Source organism: Pipistrellus kuhlii, unplaced genomic scaffold (genome assembly GCF_014108245.1).
Source record: "Pipistrellus kuhlii isolate mPipKuh1 unplaced genomic scaffold, mPipKuh1.p scaffold_m20_p_3, whole genome shotgun sequence".
Taxonomy (NCBI): domain Eukaryota; kingdom Metazoa; phylum Chordata; class Mammalia; order Chiroptera; family Vespertilionidae; genus Pipistrellus; species Pipistrellus kuhlii.
Genome location: NW_023425529.1, coordinates 35,449,537 through 35,469,812, shown reverse-complemented (window position 1 = coordinate 35,469,812; position 20,276 = coordinate 35,449,537). Strand labels below are relative to the sequence as shown.

At 39.0% G+C, this 20,276-nt stretch overlaps 1 protein-coding gene across 3 annotated transcripts in view; it reads right to left on the bottom strand.

The window, feature by feature from the left end:
* CNTN1 (contactin 1) overlaps positions 1 to 18,103 on the bottom strand; it is a 270,443-nt gene extending 252,340 nt beyond the window's left edge. For all 3 annotated transcript variants that reach the window (XM_045587921.1, XM_036457218.2, XM_036457220.2), the window contains exon 1: positions 17,949 to 18,103. The gene's annotated coding sequence lies outside the window, so the exon portion shown is untranslated. The remainder of the gene's footprint in view (positions 1 to 17,948) is intronic.
* Positions 18,104 to 20,276: the final 2,173 nt, after the last annotated feature.

Sequence of the window (20,276 nt, the reverse complement as noted above, 5' to 3'; positions counted from 1 at the left end):
TGGAATTAATTGACATCTTCAGAACACTCCACCCCAAAGCCACAGAATATACATTCTTCTCAAGTGCACATGGGACATTCTCAAAGATAGACCACATTTTGGGTCATAGGCAAAGTCTCTTCAAATTCAAGAAGATAGAAATCATATCAAGTATCTTCTCAGACCATAATGGCATAAAACTGGAAATTAACTACAATAAAAATAATCCAAAGAAATCAAACACATGGAGACTAAACAGCACGCTATTAAACAAGGACTGGGTTACCAGAGAAATCAAGGAAGAAATTAAAAACATCCTGGAAACAAATGACAATGAAAACACAACAATCCAAAATCTATGGGACACAGCAAAAGCAGTCTTGAGAGGGAAGTTCATATCCTTACAAGCCTATTGCAAAAAACTAGAAAAAGGGGTAACAGATGATCTAACTCTACAACTCAAAGAGTTAGAAAAGGAGCAACAAGAAAAGCCCAGTGTAAGCAGAAGGAAGGAAATAACAAAAATCAGAGCACAGATAAACGACATAGAGACCAAAAAAACAATACATAAGATCAACAAAACCAAGAGCTGGTTCTTTGAAAGAATAAACAAGATAGATGAACCTCTAGCCAGGCTAACTAAGAAACAAAGAGAGAGGACCCAAATAAACAAAATCAGAAATGAAAGAGGTGAAATAACAACAGACCCCAACGAAATACAACGGATTGTTACAAAATACTACGAACAACTCTATTCCAACAAACTGAACAACCTGGAGGAAATGGACATATTCCTAGAAAAATACAAACTTCCAAAACTCGATCAGGAAGAATCTAAAAATCTCAATAGACCAGTGACTTGGGAAGAAATTGAAACAGTCATCAGAAAGCTTCCAGCAAACAAAAGCCCAGGGCCAGATGGCTTCACAGGAGAGTTTTACCAAACATTCAAGGAAGAACTAAAACCTATCCTCCTCAGACTTTTCCAAAAAATTCAAGAGGAAGGAACACTTCCAAACTCCTTCTATGAAGCCAGCATCACCCTAATACCAAAACCAGATAAAGACAACTCAATGAAAGAGAATTACAGGCCAATATCCCTCATGAACATAGATGCCAAAATCCTCAACAAAATCCTAGCAAATCGGCTCCAGCAGAGCATCACAAAGATCATACACCATGACCAAGTAGGATTTATTCCAGGAATGCAAGGATGGTACAATATCCGCAAATCAATAAACGTGATACATCACATAAACAAATTGAAAGATAAAAATCATATAGTCATATCAATTGATGCAGAAAAAGCATTCGATAAAATCCAACACCCTTTCCTGATAAAAACTCTTAACAAAGTGGGAGTACAAGGATCATACCTCAACATAATAAAAGCTATATATGATAAACCCACAGCCAACATTATACTCAATGGGCAAAAACTAAAACCATTCCCTCTAAGAACAGGAACAAGACAGGGATGCCCACTTTCGCCACTCCTGTTTGACATAGTACTGGAAGTACTAGCCATTGCAATTAGACAAGAGGACGAAATAAAAGGCATCCAAATTGGAAAAGAAGAAGTAAAGTTATCCTTATTTGCAGATGACATGATATTGTACATAAAGAACCCAAAAGACTCCATTAAGAAACTAATTGACTTAATAAATGAATTTGGCAATGTAGCAGGATACAAAATTAACGCCAAGAAATCCATGGCATTTCTATACACCAACAGTGAAACTACAGAAACAGAGACTAAAAAAGCAATTCCATTTACCATCGCACCAAAAAAATTAAGATACCTAGGAATAAATTTAACTAAGGAAGTAAAGGATCTATATGCAGAAAATTACACGACACTGAAAAAAGAGATAGAGGATGATGTAAGGAGATGGAAGAACATACCATGTTCATGGATTGGTAGAATCAACATCATCAAAATGTCCATACTTCCTAAAGCAATCTATAGGTTCAATGCACTCCCCATTAAAATACCAAGGGCATATTTCACTGACCTAGAAAGAACTCTCCAACAGTTCATTTGGAACAATAAAAGACCCCGAATAGCCACAGCAATCCTGAGAAAGAAGGGTAAAGTAGGAGGGATCTCAATACCGGACTTCAAACTGTATTACAAAGCCACTGTTCTCAAAACAGCCTGGTACTGGCACAAGAACAGACATATAGATCAATGGAATAGAATCGAGAACCCAGATATCAACCCAAATCAATATGCTCAATTAATATTTGACAAAGGAGGAAAGAATATACAATGGAGTCAAGACAGTTTCTTCAATAAATGGTGTTGGGAAAATTGGGTAGACACATGCAAAAGAATGAAACTAGATCACCAACTTACACCATACACAAAAATAAACTCAAAATGGATACAGGACTTAAACATCAGACGGGAAACCATAAAAATACTAGAAGCATCTTCAGGCAGCAAAATCTCAGACGTATGCCAAAAGAACTTCTTCACTGATACTGCCCCTAGGGCAATGGAAGCTAAAGAGAAAATAAACAAATGGGACTACATCAAAATAAAAAGCTTTTTTACAGCAAAAGAAACCATCAACAAAACAACAAGAAAGCCCACGGTGTGGGAGAACATATTTGCAAATAACACCACTGATAAAGGTTTAATCTCTAACATCTACAGACAGCTGATACAACTAAATAAAAGGAAGATGAATGATCCAATTAAGAAATGGGCAAGCGACCTAAATAGAATATTTTCAAAAGAAGACAGAAGGAAGGCCAAAAGGCACATGAAAACATGCTCAAAGTCACTAATTATACGAGAGATGCAAATCAAAACAACAATGCGGTACCATCTCACACCTGTCAGAATGGCCAACATCAACAAATCGACAAACGACAAGTGTTGGCGAGGTTGCGGAGAAAAAGGAACCCTCGTGCACTGCTGGTGGGAATGCAGACTGGTGCAACCACTGTGGAGAACAGTGTGGAGTTTCCTCAAAAAACTGAAAATGGAACTCCCATTTGACCCAGTAATCCCACTCCTAGGAATATATCCCAAGAAACTAGAAACACCAATCAGAAAGGATATATGCACCCCTATGTTCATAGCAGCACAATCTACAATAGCCAGAATTTGGAAACAGCCTAGGTGCCCGTCAGCAGATGATTGGATCAAAAAACTATGGTACATCTACACAATGGAATACTATGCTGCCATAAAGAAGAAGGAATTCTCATCATTTGCAGCAACCTGGATGGAATTGGAGAACATCATGCTGAGTGAAATAAGCCAATCAATGAAAGAGAAACACCACATGACCTCACTCATTTGTGGATAATAAAGAGCATTATAAACTGATGAACCAAAAGATAGATATAGAGACAGTAAAGCAACAAGCAGATTGTCAAATTACAGCGGGGAGGGGAGGAGGATCTGGGGGAGATAATAGATCAACCGAAGGACTTGTATACATGCATATAAGTACAACCAATGGACATAAAACTATGGGGAGGGAGGGGCTATGGGGGAGGGAGGGAGGGGGGCAAAAAAAAAATCATTAAAATATGTAAAAAATAAATAAATAAATAAATTAAAAAAAAAAAAGAACATTTACCCTCTGTAAATTGATAAAGGTACAAATTGAGGCTTGGCTTATATTTTTATTGTTTAGGCTTAAAAAGGTGATAAAGAAAATCCAATTTGAACTAAAAAGTTTGTTGATAGTCATTAGACTGTCAATATCACAGTATTTGGAAATTACCATTTTCAGCCAAGAAATCATTTACCTCATTGTCAAATGAGTTATTTCACCTTTGTATATTAAACCTTTATGTTGGAAATACACTTGATTGTCAGTGAGGTAATTTTTTGGCCAAATTAAATAATCATCACAGTTTGGTTTTGTGAAACTAATGTTGGCAATAGCATTATAAAACCTGACAGATTTTGCAAGAAATAGCAAGTCACACTAAATTTATAGGTAAAAGAAATTTATAATAAAGTGTATTGTACTATTTAAAAAAAAAAAAATAAAAAAAATAAAAAAAATAAAAAATAAAAAAGAAATACCCATCAGATGGGATAAAAGAAAAACAATATAAAGACCCGATTCCATGGGAAAACAAACAAAATGCTGAGGTAAAATTAAAACTTAAGTTACTGCACTTATATTAATCAATTAAAAATTTAGAATATTTCTTCTTGAAAGATAAAATATATAACCTACTAACAAAGAAATCCCATTTTACTTAGTAGCTTTAAAGCTTATTAAAGGATGAATAACATAGACCTAAATATAACAAACCTAATTTGACAAGAAATTATAGCACTTTACCAGAGGTTCCTGTTTTGCTTGAGAAACACTAAAAGAGATTGCTACAATTTACTAGGTACATCATGCTTAAATTAGTGGTTTTATCCAATGGTGCTTGAAATGCTAAAGTTTCCACTTAAAATCAATACAAGAAAAACAAAATCATATTTTATATAGAGCTGTGAAACTATTTTCCCCATGAAGTTATAATGCTCCTTTAAGGAAAGAATAGAATTGACTTGACACAGAAAAAATGAAGTACATTTGTAGATGATTTTATATTTGCTAATGTTGACACCCAGTTAATGAGCAGACATAGACATTCTCTCATATTAAATATTAATTTATATAACTAGCTGAAGTTAAAATAAGAGCTTACTGTAGAACTTAAAGTAAGAAAGACTTAAGTTGGAAAGCAAATGTATACAAAGAATATAATAAGCATATTATTTGACAAATATTGTCCTAATCTTTTTATATGAAAGTAGTTCAATATCCATTTTAGATTCGTTTATTAAATTTACTATTATTATTTTTTAAGTCCCATGGATATCCTTTATTGATTTTATTGTCCCTATAACCAAGGGAAGAGAGCACAGTTTTCAACTACAATTACAATAATAATTGTTACCCAATTTTTAATCTATACCTTCTATCTCATTTCTATGCCTTTTTCCCTGAAGAATAAGCCTGAATTCCAGACATGCTTGGGAAATGCAGTGAGTATTCCTATTTAGACATTTGTATTTGCTCATATCCAACAGCAAGGTACTATAAGCATAGCTTTTACTCCCCATGTGAATTGAGCCTCTATTTTTAAAAATAGATACATTGCTCCTCATATGGTGCAGAGGTCTTTCAACATTTGCTAGAGCTTGTATCTTATTCCAAGATATTTAGATTTGTAGGGAAAAAGGAAAGAAGGAAGGAAAGAAGGAGGGAGGGAGGGAGAGGGGGAGGGAGGAAGGGAGGGGAGGAGGGAAGAAGGAAGGGAGAGACTGAGGGGAGGAAGGAAGAAAGAGAGGGAGAATAGGGAGGGAGGGAGGGAGGAAGGAAGGAAGGAAGGAAGGAAGGAAGGAAGGAAGGAAGGAAGGAAGGAAGGAAGGAAGGAAGGAAGGAAGGAAGGAAGGAAGGAAGGAAAGGAGAGAGGGAGAGAGGGAGGGAGGGCAAGCCGGGAGGGAGGAAGAAAACCTACTTTCCCTGCAAAGAAAAGGATGGACTATAGTCACCCTGACCTGGGTTCTCAGGGCCAGTCCCCTGTTTACTAAACAGCCTCTGTCTTGTCAGATATTTTATCCCCTTATTCAAGTCTCTTTTATTTTAAGAAAAGGCTCTTAATTATCTTGTGTCTTTATGTGAGCTTTAGGGGCAGTGTTTGTAAACTATCTAATGTAATACCTGACATATGAAAACAACCTCAAGAAATGGTTGTTGGTTTCCTGTCTACACTTCCCTTCTTAACCATCCTTCTCTATCCATTTCCCTACATCACAGTCAAGACCGGACCCACATAAACTAGATCTGAATGTCTGAACGTTGAGGCCCAGGCATCAGTGTTGCTAAAGTTATCCAGGTGGTTTTAACATCTAGCTAAGGTTTTGAAATACTCTATCATCCTTGATTTTCAAAATGTTCAAAATGTCTGTAGAATTCAATCCTTAATTTGACGAGTTGTTTGTCATGGCTAATTACATCTACTAGCATATTCTTTAATTGCTAGCCTTAAAGGCTTGAAATCACTTGTTAATGAGAAAACATCAGGGGCTTCCCACTTGCTCTCCACAGACTATAACAAAAAATTTAAAATCTACCAGCTTTATTTCTTCAAAGCAAGGGGGAATGTCAATATTTTCTCTAACACAAGATAATCAAATTGGGCCTTGGAAGGTTACTTGTGTCATTTACGGTAGTAAGGAAAAATATGTTGAGTAATGTTAAATCAAGGCAAAAATATTCTGTTAATGCAGCACCATCCTACACAGTAATTAAGCTGTTTCATTCTTTTCTTCCATTAGTTATGTTTAGTTCTTTTCTTCCAAGTTTATATTTATCTATTTTCTTACCGTGTTTCCCCCAAAATAAGACATCCTTCGAAAATAAGACCTACTTACAGGTTTCCTTCTGAGTGAAATATAAGGCATCCCCCCAAAAATAAGGCCCCCCTATGCTAAACGTGAGAGATTTGGTCCACTGATTCTGAAAGAAATGGGAGTCACAAGAAATTCACCGGGAAATTCAGGAATTGGATTGTTATGATGATGTTCCAGAAGATGATGACATGATTGTCATTGAATAAATGAGTAAATTCTTGATACTGTAGGATTCACAGTTTGTCTGGTTTGTGTTGACAACTACCGTACTACCGTACCATATACAGGTAATAAATTTCCTTTATTTTCATTTAACAATAAATGTGTATCGTATTCTTCTTCATGGAAAAATAAGACATACCCTGAAAATAAGACCTAGTGCATCTTTGGGAGCAAAAATTAATATAAGACACTGTCTTATTTTCGGGGAAACAGGGTATTTATGTTTAGTTTTTGTAGTTATCTTCAGTTCATTTCTTCCATGAGTAATACTCTTGGCATGATTATCATTTGCTGAAGGTGTCACCAGTTAACAAAGAAGGGCTGGTACCAGAGTTACTGAGGGCAATAATACTACCCACGGGGTGGTTCTCAAAGGCAGCATCAGCTGAGAGCTTGCTAAAATGAAAGTTGTGTGGCCCTACTCAGACGACTGAGTCAGGATCTTTGAGAGCATCCTTTCTAACAAGCTATTCTACTTAATGCATATTCATTCTTGAGAATCATAGGCTTCCAAGATTTCTAAAGCTAATAAAATTTAATTTGTAATACATGGTGTTATATAGCCTCATTTCATCCCTTTCTGCATCAACTTTTTCCCTTTTTCCAAAAAAAGTGCTTATAAAATAATTATTATGCAGAGGAAATGTCTTCAATTAGCTGCAGAGTAACCATGAGGACTGGATGAGGTTCTGATCTGAAAGGATCAATATCTATCTTTTTATAAGAAAGGGAACACTTGAAGTCCATTTTTATGTGAATAGATCACATACAGAACATAGAGTTTATTATGAAGACTTAGGGGCAGTATGTAGAAGCTGTTTTAGCAGATCCTGAAGAAATCAGATTTCCTCAGGAGCTGGGTCCTATAAAATTCAAAAAGTAGCACAAGCTGCAGAATGTTAACACAGAACACTTTTCACCCGTAGTTGTAAGATCTTGACTTTTGGTTGCTTTATAATGAATGCCTATATGTTTGTTTATAAAAGAATTTATGTGTAAAATAGAGTTCTTGACAACTCTTACATCTTATATGGTAAACAGTTCAGAATGGAATAAATGAAAGTCTGCAGGAAAGCTAATCAAAGTGTCATTTCTTAAAACAAATAATACATAAAATTGCCCAGCAGCATCTATTTCTGAGACTGAAAGCATACCAATGATAAAAGATTAGCAGTTAGAGGTGTTATTGTATCTTTTCTAATAAGGTTGGATAATACAACTTCATCAATTATAAACATTTTAATCTTGTTGTAATCCAGTAATATGTGGCCCTTTGTAATATGTGATGCTTTGTGTAAGATTTTACAATTGCTACTCCCCAACCCATTAATTTCAGAAATGCTCCATACTACAAATCCAGCAAGACTATTTTTTTATGAGTTACACAAATCGCATAAATTTCCTGGGTTCACCAATGTTTTACATGAACCTGTAGTTCTTGAAATTCTAAAATGTTAATGTGGAGAATTTTCAAATAGAAAAGATGTTTAAATCAACTCTCATGCTTATAATTAAAGAAGACCTATTTTATGGATAAGGAAAAAAAAAACAGATCATTTTAATTCTTTTATATTAACTCTTAACTACATATTTTTATTCATATGTGGTCAAGCCTGAAATATTTGTAGTTAGTATCTCAATCCTAACAATAGAATGAGGCCATAATTAACCATTCCCATCTCTTAACATTTAGGTAGTCCAGGAGAAGAGAACTTTGGAATAATCACAAGAGTCCCAATTGCTACCCAGGGAGGTCACTTGATCTCATCCTGTTTCTCTTAGCAGTGAGAAATAGAGCAGAGGGTCATTTGAAAATACAGGGGAAAAGGGGAAGTTATAATTCTGCCATTTAGTACTAGATTAAAACAAAGCACTAAATATGTAGAAAACATATAACTTTACTTTCCAGTGTTTCTCAGGGTAATAAATTACAGAGTTCTGAGTAGGTCATTTTATTTACTTTTTCATTTACTTTATTATATATATAGGAGGGATCCTTAGTTTTTTGCCTGAATAAAGACTTTCTTCTATGATTTCATGATACTTTTTTTTTTTTCACATAATAGGACCTTAAAAATATAGTATTTACAGCATGACTTCCACATCCTATTGGAGTGGGCCGGCCAATCCTACCTGTGCACAAATTCGTGCACTGGGCCTCTAGGTAATAAATAATAATATAAGAATAAACTGTTTCCTGTACTCACAACTGTGAACTTAGTTTTGCCCTGCTCTTTATATCTTACCAAAGAGGCTGAGCAAAAGAAAACTGATGCCAAAAGGTACACACTGTATAGTCCTGTTTATATAATTTTCAAAAAAAGGTAAAACTATTCTGTAAAATCTTAAAGTCTTTGGAGACCAGCAAGACGGTGGTGATTGGGAAGGGCTAAAAGAGATCTTAGGTGCTGACAAGGTTCTTTGTTATAATTCATGTCACTTCACTGTATTTCTGTTATTCTTTAACCAAAAATTTTTTTAAATATATACAATGCTTCATTGAAAGTAATTTCTTAGTTTCATCACCATTCAATTGTGCATAAACCAAAATTTTAAAACTATTTTTTAATAGTGAATTAATTTTTATTACTAAAATAGTTACCTCTCTAAAATAATATATTCAAACCAAAAGAAAATATAGTAAATCAATCCAGCCAGTATTTTTTTTAATTTCAATAAAAACATATTCTTTAATGAATATAAATATATGCAATAGAAGATTTTACTCCTTATAAAACTCTGTTATATTAATGTGGGTGTCCAACTGGAATATATAAATATTGTTAATAATTTTAGCAATCTTGCCTGATACATCTAGCAAATCTGTACCAATTATTCAGTGTCCTAAGTGCAGTTTTTCATAATAAAATTGCTTATTAAAGGACTATATTTTATCTATTTTAATGTATAAATCAACAAAATCAAGAAGTTAATTCCTGAAAAACTGTGAAGACTAACATAGCTTCTATGTATTTGTTTGTTTATTTATTTACTCACCCATTCATTCATTCATTCATTCCAAGGAATATATATAAATGCTTAATTTTTGAAATCTTTAAATGAGTTTAATTTTAACCTTCTTTTATTCATTTCTTCATAAAATAGTTCAACTACATGCCAGGTTCTTCATTCCACACAAAGAGGAATAAGGTATGACCGCTATCCTCAAAGACTTGGTGTGTGTGGGTAGTAGGAAGTAAACTATCAGTTACACTGTATATAAGAAGTGCTATGGTTAAGGTAGCCACAGGTTGTTATGGAAGCACTGAATAAGAGCTCAAACCTCAGCCTGGAGTTTAGGGAAGTCTCCTACCAGTGGTCAGCAAACAGAGGCTCGCGAGCCACAGGCGGCTCTTTGGCCCCTTGCGTGTGGCTCTTCCACAAAATACCACGGCCTGGGCAAGTCTATTTTGAAGAAGTGGCATTAGAAGAAGTTTAAGTTTTAAAAATTTGGCTCTCAAAAGAAATTTCAATCGTACTGCTGATATTTGGCTCTGTTGACTAATGAGTTTGCTGACCACTGGTCTAGAGAAAGCAGTAGTTGACCTCAGCCTTGAAGAGGTTAGCAAATCAATTAGAGGGCAGACAAGGACACTGGTCATTTCTAGCAGAGAATAAACTACAGAGGGAGAGCAGAGTTTGGAAAAAGAGAGAAAAGGCAGAATGCATTAAGGGAGGCGTGAACAGTTCAGTGTGATTGATGTTGTGAGAGACTAGAGATGGGAGAGATTGGGGTTGTGAGAAAACAGATTAAAAGAAGTAAACAGGCACTGTTTAATAAATGACTTTAGGTGCAATGCAAAGGACTTCATGCATCTCTTTATAGAATAAAAACAAAAGAGAGTCCTTTCAAAAGATTTTCAGCAGAATAGGCACCTGATGAGATTGGCATTAGAAAAACAACTTTGGTTATGGTGGGAAAAATATATTTAAATAGACTGTAAGACAGGGGACTGAAGTAGAATCTCTGAACTCTGAATATCTGTCTTTCCTAAACAGGAAACAGAGATAGAGATTAAATAACTTGACCCAAATCACACAGATCATAATTGGCCAAGCTGAGTTTCATGCAAAGCTCTGTATAACTGCAGTGTGCTCCTACAGACAAGGGAAGCTGCCTCTCTGGACAAGGGGAGCTGCCTCTCCTAAAAGAAACTATAATTCAAACAACTCTAAACAGTTAGAGAAGAGTAACAAAAAAGTGAAAGAAAAGCAAAGGCATGATCAGGTCTACATCATCAAAGTCAAGTATGGGGCGAGCAATTATCTAGTGAAGGAAGGACCATCTGGGTAATTCTGGCAAAAGCAGATTTAGTGCCTGACTCATTCAGATAATTGTGCATACAAATGTGCCTGCTCTGGCTGAGTAACCTGGTCATTAATAACGTCCATTGTACGTTTTTCCCTGTGGCACTTTTGGAATGGACAGTGGTAACTCAGAAAGAATTAAGGTACTATTCACTTCATGGGAGAGTCACATAAATAATAATGGGATTTTAATAGACTGAGTGCATTTTATATATCCCCATGAGCAATTTCATCACATAGGGAAATGTACATAATATACATAAGCCAAATCCCATTTCAAAGAAGGAGAAACGTTCAGCAATAATACCCTTGAATGTGTGTTTTTATATTCAATTATTTGTCAGGTAGCAGAAAGTTTTCTGAGCTTTAGAGCAATGAGAGGTAATATTACAAATAGGGTTATAGGTTAGACTACAATAAAGTTACATATTTATATATGTCCAAACTATAAACTACAAAAGGCAAAAATCAAGGTGATAGAAACTTTCACAGTAAACAATAGGTGTTTAATTAAACAGAGAAAACATGAATGCCCCAATAAATAGTGAAATAAAATCCAAAAATTAAAAAATACAAAGAACTAATAAACCTGTACACATTTCTAGAACTCATCCAAAATTATAGAAGTACAACTTCAAAGAGCAATTAAATAAACTTTTACTATCAAAACAGTCACATTTTTAACCCAATACCATGTGTGAAAAGAATATTTTCACATTGGTTTATAGTGAGTATCAATCTGTCTATAAACTTTTTGCTGAGGCAGTGTGGTAATAAGCACTAGGTGTCTAGATATATGTATGTGTTTGACAAGGTAACATTTAAGAAGTTATTACAAGAAAATGGTCAGAAATAAAAAAATAGTGTATATTCGTGTTCATTTTCGTAAGTGTGAAAAACCAGTAGCAAAATCTAAAGGCTTTGTGTGAAAAAATATTTGGCATTCATAAAGATATGGTTAGGAATATTAAAATGAGATAAATAAATATTTATGTCAAATGTTAAGTGGGGGGAAAGCTAAATGCAAAATAAAAGTATTCCCATTTATATATTTTAAATAGCTATGCATATTTATTCAAATAAACCTGAGAGGTTAAGAGTGGATCTCTTTGCACAGAATTTTCTTTTATTTCCAATGTTTTCTGAGCGATTCTATATAGCCTTATAATCATGAAAATGTTATTTTAAAAGTAACATTAAATGTATATAATTTTGAAGGGAATTTTACATAATAGTTCACTCACACAACCATAATGAAATGTCCCATCGACTGGTTGTATTTTCAAGGTCACACAACTGCTAAGTCAGGTTCTAAGAATTTGAACCCAAGTGCTCTTGCTACAAAGACAGTGCTTTTTAAGATATGACCTAAAGCACAGTGAGAATTTCAAAGCAGAGTAGAACTAACAATATAAATTTAAAACACACCATACTAAAACTAATAAGCTGCCTCGTAGATTAAATGGGGAGAGACACACATTTGATGAGTTGCCTACTGTACAAATCTAAGCATACAAAGACGGGTGAATCTGGTACCAGAGAAAAACAGACAAAGATACAAATAAGAGTTGAGAATAAAAATGAATAAATTAGTTATTGAATAGATAGTGGGTACTTAGAGGGAGAGGAAACAAAGTCATAAAAAATTAATCACAAACCTTTGCTAATAGCCAATTTAAGGGTGATGACTACTGATGGGAAAAAGCAAAAACTTGTTTTCATTATGTACATTATCATTATTGTAAACAGAACTTCTGCAACTAACATCTATTATTTTTGAGTAATTGCTATTGGTCAATCCCTATTTTAAATGTGTTACATTCATTATCTCACTTAATATTCAAATAAACGCACACAAAAACTGTGGTAAATGCCATTATAATCTCCCAACTGACTTACCAACATTCACTTATCTGCATAATGATACATAAATATTTACAAATGGTTTCCTGCCAAAGCCTTACCCAGGCTTTGGCAGGATAATATTTTGGAATGGCTAATGAAGAAGAGATTAGAAGTAGAAATGCAGAAAGAGAGTTTTGTTTGCAATAAAATAAATTGCCATCAATTTGCAGGATTCATTAGAAAGCTAGAAGCAGGAATATGAGATAGGAGGGCCACAAAGAAAGAAGGGTTAGAAAAAGTAAGGAAAAAAATGTGACATCAGATTATAGTGGTATCAATAAATATTCAAGGAGATGAACAATAAGGAAAATGGCAGACCAGAAGAGAAGAAAAATGAACAATCCTATATAACAAAAGCCTAATATGCAAATCAACTAAATGGCACAATGACCAGTGGAACAACCGGTTGCTGTGATGCACACTGACCATCAGGGGGCAAACGCTCAATGCAGAAGCTGCTCCCAGCTTGCAGGCCTCAGGCCACCCAAGGCAGGTACCAATGGGGACCCCAATCGCCCTGCCAGTTACCCCATAGATCAGCCCTGATTACCAGCCAGGCCTAGAGACACTAAATGTGCAGGAATTTCATGCACCGGGCCTCTAGTATACTATAAGAGAATACAAACATTTGACATGAAGAAGGAGAGCTTATGGATGACTTAGAGAGGATAGATTCTGTGATGTGAGGCAGACCATGGCCAACTTACATGTAGAATGCAGGGGAATGGGAAATGGAAATGGAAATGAATACTCTTTTTATTTTTTAAAAACAATTACATGGCATGTTTTGTGTAGAAAAAATATGAATTTTCTATCTCTTATCTTGGTCTCTAGTTGGCCTCCAGAGACACAAGATATGAAAGAATATATAGAATCACTTATACAAAGTCATAACCCCTATTGGAAAATTGAATCATTCTGTGCAAGCATATAGAAACATTGGTGTCATCCATTATTCCTCATGGAAAGAATAAGGAAGCCAAAAGTAGTTTCCAAAACACAGCCTTATATCAACTAACAAAGGATCCCCAAGTCATCACTGCATCCATCCAGTAAACAGCTCCTTATGGTGACAGTTCCTCAATAAGAATTTTTGAGCCCTACATGGTTTGGCTCAGTGGATAGAGCATTGGCCTGCAGACTGAAGGGTCCCTGGTTTGATTGCAATCAAGGGTACATGCCTGGGTTGTGGGCTCAGTCCCCAGAAGGGTGTGTGCATGAAGCAGCCAATTAAATGATTCTCTCTCATAATTGATGTTTCTAACTCTATCTCCCTCTCTCTTCTTCTCTGAAATCCCATATAATAAAAGGCTAATATTCATATCGACCAAACAGTGGAACAACTAGTCGCAGTGATGCACACTGACTACCAGGGGCCAGAGATTCAACGCAGGAGCTGCCCCCTGATGGTCAGTGAGCTCCCACAGGGGGAGTGCTGCTCAGCCAGAACCAGGCTCATGGCTGGCGAGCACAACAGCAGTGGCAGGAGTCTCTACCACCTCTGTGGCAGTGCTAAGGTCCAGGACTTGCAAGAGGGCACAGGTTGGGATGAGGTACTCCCTCTACCCCCCTGAAATGCACAAATTTTGTGCACCAGGCCTCTAGAATATATATATATGTGCATGGAGGAGGGGGGGTCTCCTCAGCCCAGCCTAAACCCTCTCCAATCCAGGACCCCTCAAGAGATGTCCTGGGGATCGGGCCTAAACTGGCAGTTGGACATCCCCCTCACAATCCTGGACCACTGGCTCCTAATCACTCACCTACCTGCCTACCTGGTCACCCATAATTGCCCCCCCCACCTAATCACCCCTCTCTGCCTCTGCATGCCAGCCTGATTGTCCCTAACTGTCCCCCCTCACTGGCCTTGTCACCCCTAACTGCCCCCTCCTGCTGACCTGGTCACCCCCAACTGCCCCCACATTGGCATAGTTGCCCCTCACTGCCCCTGAAGCCTGGTTGCCCCCAACTATTCCTCTCTGCCATCCTGGTTGCCCCTAACTGCCCCCCCTGCTGGCCTGGTCACCCCCAACTGCCCCTCCTGCCGGTCTGGTTGCCCTTCAATGGCCCCCCATCGCCACTAGCCTGGTCACCCCACACAGCCTGGTTGTTCAGTCATTTGGTTGTTCCTCACTAAACCCCTTGCAGGCCTGATCATAGATAGCCATCTTGTGAGGGAATGATGGTCAATTTGCATATTACCTCTTATCTATCTATATATAAAAGCCTAAGTGACCACTGCAACCCAACAGGCTACATGGGATGACTAGGCCAGCAGGGGGATTAGTGAGGGGCAACCAAACAACTGAGCAAAAGGCTATGTGAGACAACCAGGTCTGCAGAGGGGAGAGGGGGTTGTTGGGGGTGACCAGGCCAATGGGGAGCAGGGGGTGACCAGGTTGGTGAGGAGGGGCAGTTGGGGATGGCCAGGTCAGCAGGGAGGGCAGTTAGGGGCAATCAGGCAGGCAGGCAGGCAGGTCAGCAGTTAGGAGCTAGTGGCCCAGAATCAGGCCTAAACTGGCAGTTGGATATACCCTGAGGGGTTCCAGATTGGAGAGAGTGCAGGCTGGGCTGAGGGAACCCCCCCATTCATGAATTTTGTGCATATGGGCTACACACACACACACACACACACACACATATATGTGTGTGTGTGTGTGTGTGTGTGTGTGTATATAGAGAGAGAGAGAGAGAAAGAGAGAGAGAATATCTTTGAGCCTACTTAGAACGGATTCAATTCAATGGTAATGGTCTTTTCCTGCAAAATACTCCCTGTCTAATTAGAAGACAAACCAGATTACAATAAGGATTAAGTAACAAAATACCAGTAAGACTTTCTGAATAACTCAATAACATTGGCCTGTATTATTACTGATATCAATATTGACTAAATTTTGTTACCAGAACCAAAAGCTGTAGGAAATTGAACTACTCTATTTGAGAGAAAAACACTATACAATATAATTCACAGTCCATTATTAGAAAACTAGTAGCCCTGGGCGCAAATTCGTGTGCCAGTAGCTCGCTGCCACCCTCCAGTAGCTCTCTATCCACTGCCCCACCCTCCCGTAGTTCCCCCTGCCCCCCTTCCTTAGCCTCCCATCAAAGCTTGCTGTCCTGACACCTCCTCTAGCCCTGGACCCCACCCTCCTGCTGATCTGTGATCTGGTCATTATGTGGTCAGTTGTTATGCTTCACAGTGTAAGGACCATTTGCATATTACATCTTTACTATATATGATTAGCATTGAAATAATGGATTTTTGGAAGACTTTACCCAAATTACTTGTGTCCTTTAAATCTTAGTTTTCTCATCTAAGAAAATGGAAATGTTATTATCAGAATTAAATAATTCCAGGCAATAGGAAAAATAAATGCACATACAGCTATAAAAGAAAAGTCCATGAAGCACACATAGACATAATATGAAACAGCAGCACAAATTTAAGTATCAGGTCCACACGTAAAATGTATACAAAGAAATAAGTCAAAACTACTCCAAAGGCTCTGAGGATCCCTTAGCTCTACATCCTGCAAAGTGGGTGGATTCTTTCCCCCCAAATTCCCAAATGCTGCTAGCTATATTACCACCCAAACCAATTTACTATAAAAAAAAACCAAGGTACAGGCATAAGCAAGCCATTATGTCTCAGTGAGTTTAATAAAATATCCCAGATATATATATATATTTGCTACTTGATATGTGTGTTACATTTCAAACTAATAAGATTCGAAGCTGGAAAAAAATGCAGGGAAATATCAAATAGCACTCTAAGAATGTATTCAAAATAAGATTTGGAATTATTGGTCTTCATGTGCATCACAGAAACATTATTTCCTGCAAGGTTTCCTCAGTCAGAGGGTCTCTTCTCTGGCTTTTTTCCCCCAATAGAGAATTTGTTTCTCCTTTCCCCTCCCACTCCATGCCTCCAGATTGCTTTCCAAGGCCAAGGTAGCCTGCTCAGCACCCGGCGCGGGGCTGGGCGTGCAGGAGCTAAATATAGCTCCACCTTGGAGATGCGCGCACACAAGCCGGGGTACAGATGCCCGTGCTGGGTTTGGCATCAATAACAGAGAAAGCGATGCAGCTGCCCCCTCTCCCTCTTTCCCATCAGCCGGGTTTTTTTTTTTTTTGTTTTTTTTTTTTTTTTTTTTTTTTTTTTCCAATCATTTTCAAAGCGGGGCGTCATCAGCCCCCGAAGTGATGCAGCAGCATCTCATGTCTCTGCAGTTCTCCAGCCCGCTGCTCCCAGCCATCCGCTGGTCCCAGAAAGCGGCGCTGAGCCAATACCTACTTCCCGGCTGCGGTCACCCCCGCAGCCTCCGCCAGCCCATCGGGCACAATGACTTCCCTCTCCGGGAGTCCCCGCGGAGAAGCCCACCTTTCGGAAACTCTGCGGGAAGGTGGCTCCCTCCCGGGGGACCACGCCGGGCTGGGAGCAGCAGAGCCTCCGCGGCCCCTCCCTCCCCGGCTCGGTCTGCCGCAGAGAGGGGAGCCGGGCCCGTGCACTCTCACCGGAGGCGGAATGAATGGAACGAACCCCTCCGATGGCGGGGACGCCCCCCACCCCCCGATCTCACAGGGAACCAGCTTTGAGCAGAGGGACCTGGGAGCCAGCAAGCCCCTTCTTCCCCTGGGTGCAACCATTGCCTGTATTTTTTTCTGGGATGTGCTAGAGTCTGGACGCAGGTAGGAGAGGAGAGAGAGGTGCAGAGGGGAGACAGGCATAGGGAGGAAGAGAAGCTCGCCTCTCCCCAGTCCTGGAAGGCGCACGGGTCCCGGCGCTTGGCTGGCACGCCCGTTCCTCCCCGGCCCCTCCCCTCCCCAGCCCGGCAGACATGGCACCCCTCGGGCGCATCCCCGGTGGCGGGAGAGGAAGCCTCAAAGTTGACGAGTCACCGAGACACCGATGGGGGTTCGGCCCCCTCTCCTCCGGCGCCGCCGCCCTGGCCACGCACCTGCTCCCCAGCGCCAGGCCCCCCGCGCCCCAGACCTCCCCGACCAGAGCTGCGGCGACCTCGGGAGATTGGGGGGTGACGAGGGCGGGGCAGGATTGGGGGAAACGGGAGGAAAGGCACCAGCAGCGTGGAAATACGCGTTCTCTTGACCCGATCGGCAAAGAAGGACCAGTCCTGCCTCCTCCTACCTGTTCCCGGCTCCGGCTCGCCCCGGCGCGGCGCCGCTGGACCATCACCTACAGGTTTCCCGCTTCCGCCGCCAACACCTGGGAGCGCATCGCCCCGGCCCGCGCCCCTCCTCGCCTCGCCGGAGCCCACCCGAGCCACTTGACAGCAGAAGCCCTGCCTTGGAGAGCGCTTATTGGCGCCGCGGGGAGAGCAGGGCGGGCACCGAGGAGAAATTCTCGTCTCTGATTGGACAGGCCGGATGTCACCCTCAGCCCAGGATTTTCAGCCCAGTACTCTCAGCTGCGGAGCTGTGGCTGCTAAGGGTCTCTGCAGTGCTTATGGCCAAAACCTGCGGCTTGGGGGATCAAGGACCCCTAAGAGAGAGGGAAACTGGTTTGATGACTTGTCATTGGATACCCCAAGAGGGGTGGAGAGGCCTGGCATAAGCAGACACCCAACACTTCCAGCGCTTCCCTGGAGGGACCATCTGCTCTGAGGTTTGACAGACAAAAAATATGAGGAGCATTGCCTCCATCAGGAAACAAGAACCTCGGTGGAGAACGGAGACAAATAGAAAAATACATACACTTATTGTAAAAAATGAAAATCACGAGGAAAATAAAAATAGGGAAGGAGCGAGCGTGAGGGTTTTTTGTTTGTTTGTTTGTTTGTTTTGTTTCAAGTTTCCATTTTTTGCCTAAATGCAATTTTGGTGTGTGTGAGTGTGTAGAGAAAAGGTTGAGCTGCTTATCTATAGTGCAGAGAGACTCCCTATATCCTCTGATAGGAACAGTGTAAGCCCGTAGAACAACTTCTAAAGAAAGAGTAAAGGAAGGAAACTACTAGTAAGGCCAAACTGTGTGAGGGCTTGCCTTGGACAGTTCATTGGGTAGCAAAAGTCTTGAAATACCAGCAGACTGACTAATAGTCTGTTCCCTTTCTACTGATATTAGCCATCATTCCTTTTGTGCTTAATCCCTGAGGCTGCAGAGCATGGACAAGCCTAGGTGATTCCTAACCTGCCCTCTAGGTTCAGGGCACAAGGGCAAAACAAGTTTGTGCCCATCTTCCAACTTTGCCATGGTCCAGGTGAAATCAGGAAGCAATGAAATTTAAGGGACTTCTTAAAAAGGGGGAAATTACTTTAAAAATCACAAGTAAAGTTATGGGTAAGGAAGGGTCTAATTTTAGCTCCACGTTAAGAAACAATCTCCCTCAATGGCTGCATCCTGTCAGCAAAATAGCCAAATTCTTCATCCACCTAAATTAAGTAGCTATCTTAACTAACTCTGAGCATTAGACACAACTTCCATCCTTAAAGACCTTATAGACTTGAGTCACTAGATAGCTGGCTATTAGAGAAAATGACTTTGTTATTAAATGCTAAATCACTGTAAACTCTTAGCTTAGTACTTATGGTTGTTATTTCTATTAGACTAGACTCTTCATAAAAATGCTATCTTAATAAAACTGGAGAAAACAAATTAATGTTTTGGGGAGTGAGAAAAGAACCCTAGAGATAATTTATAGTGAACAATAAATATGGTTCTTATGCCAGAAAGCCTCTGAACATTGAATGAGGATTAAAAAATAATAATGATAAGTTTTAAAACTTCATCAAGTCATGTTTCTACTTAATATACCATTAGTCTTGCACCTCGACCCCACACCAATTATTCCACTGAATTGTACAAATCATTCATTACTTAGTGCATTTACTGAGCACTTAGTCTATGCCACACCCTGTGCTAATTACTAGGGCATTAAACAAGAATTATACATTGAACTTATTAAGGAAGGACTGAGGAAGCGATTAAGATAGCAAAGTATTATAACAGGGAATGTATGTTTTTCAGCACTAACATTTTTGTTTATTTCTAAGCATTTGAGTCCCAATGAACTCCAACAGACCCTCCTCTAGATTTAAGCAGCGAAGAAAAGGCATAGTATCAAGGAAATAAAATGAGGATCCAGGTCAACACAAGAGTGGAAACTGAGAGTGAAAAGAATGTTAAAGAAATCTCTTCTATCCTAAATCTTTCATTCTTCAATTCATTCATTCTTTCAACAAATATTACTATTGTCACTACAGAGATGAATGCCATAGGCAAATTCTTATGAAGTTTTTTTTTGTTGTTGTTGTTCTTCAAACAATGTAACTTTGTGTATTTACACACAATGTGGGATTAGTATTAGGAGAATTGCTATCTGTTCATCAATCACTGCATATATTTTCAGATAAAACAGACCATCTCTGGGTTATTATTATCCTACAGAGAATATATGCATATCTGTTCTTGTTACATATATCCTTATGTATATGAATATATCAAAAGTATCTGCTGCAG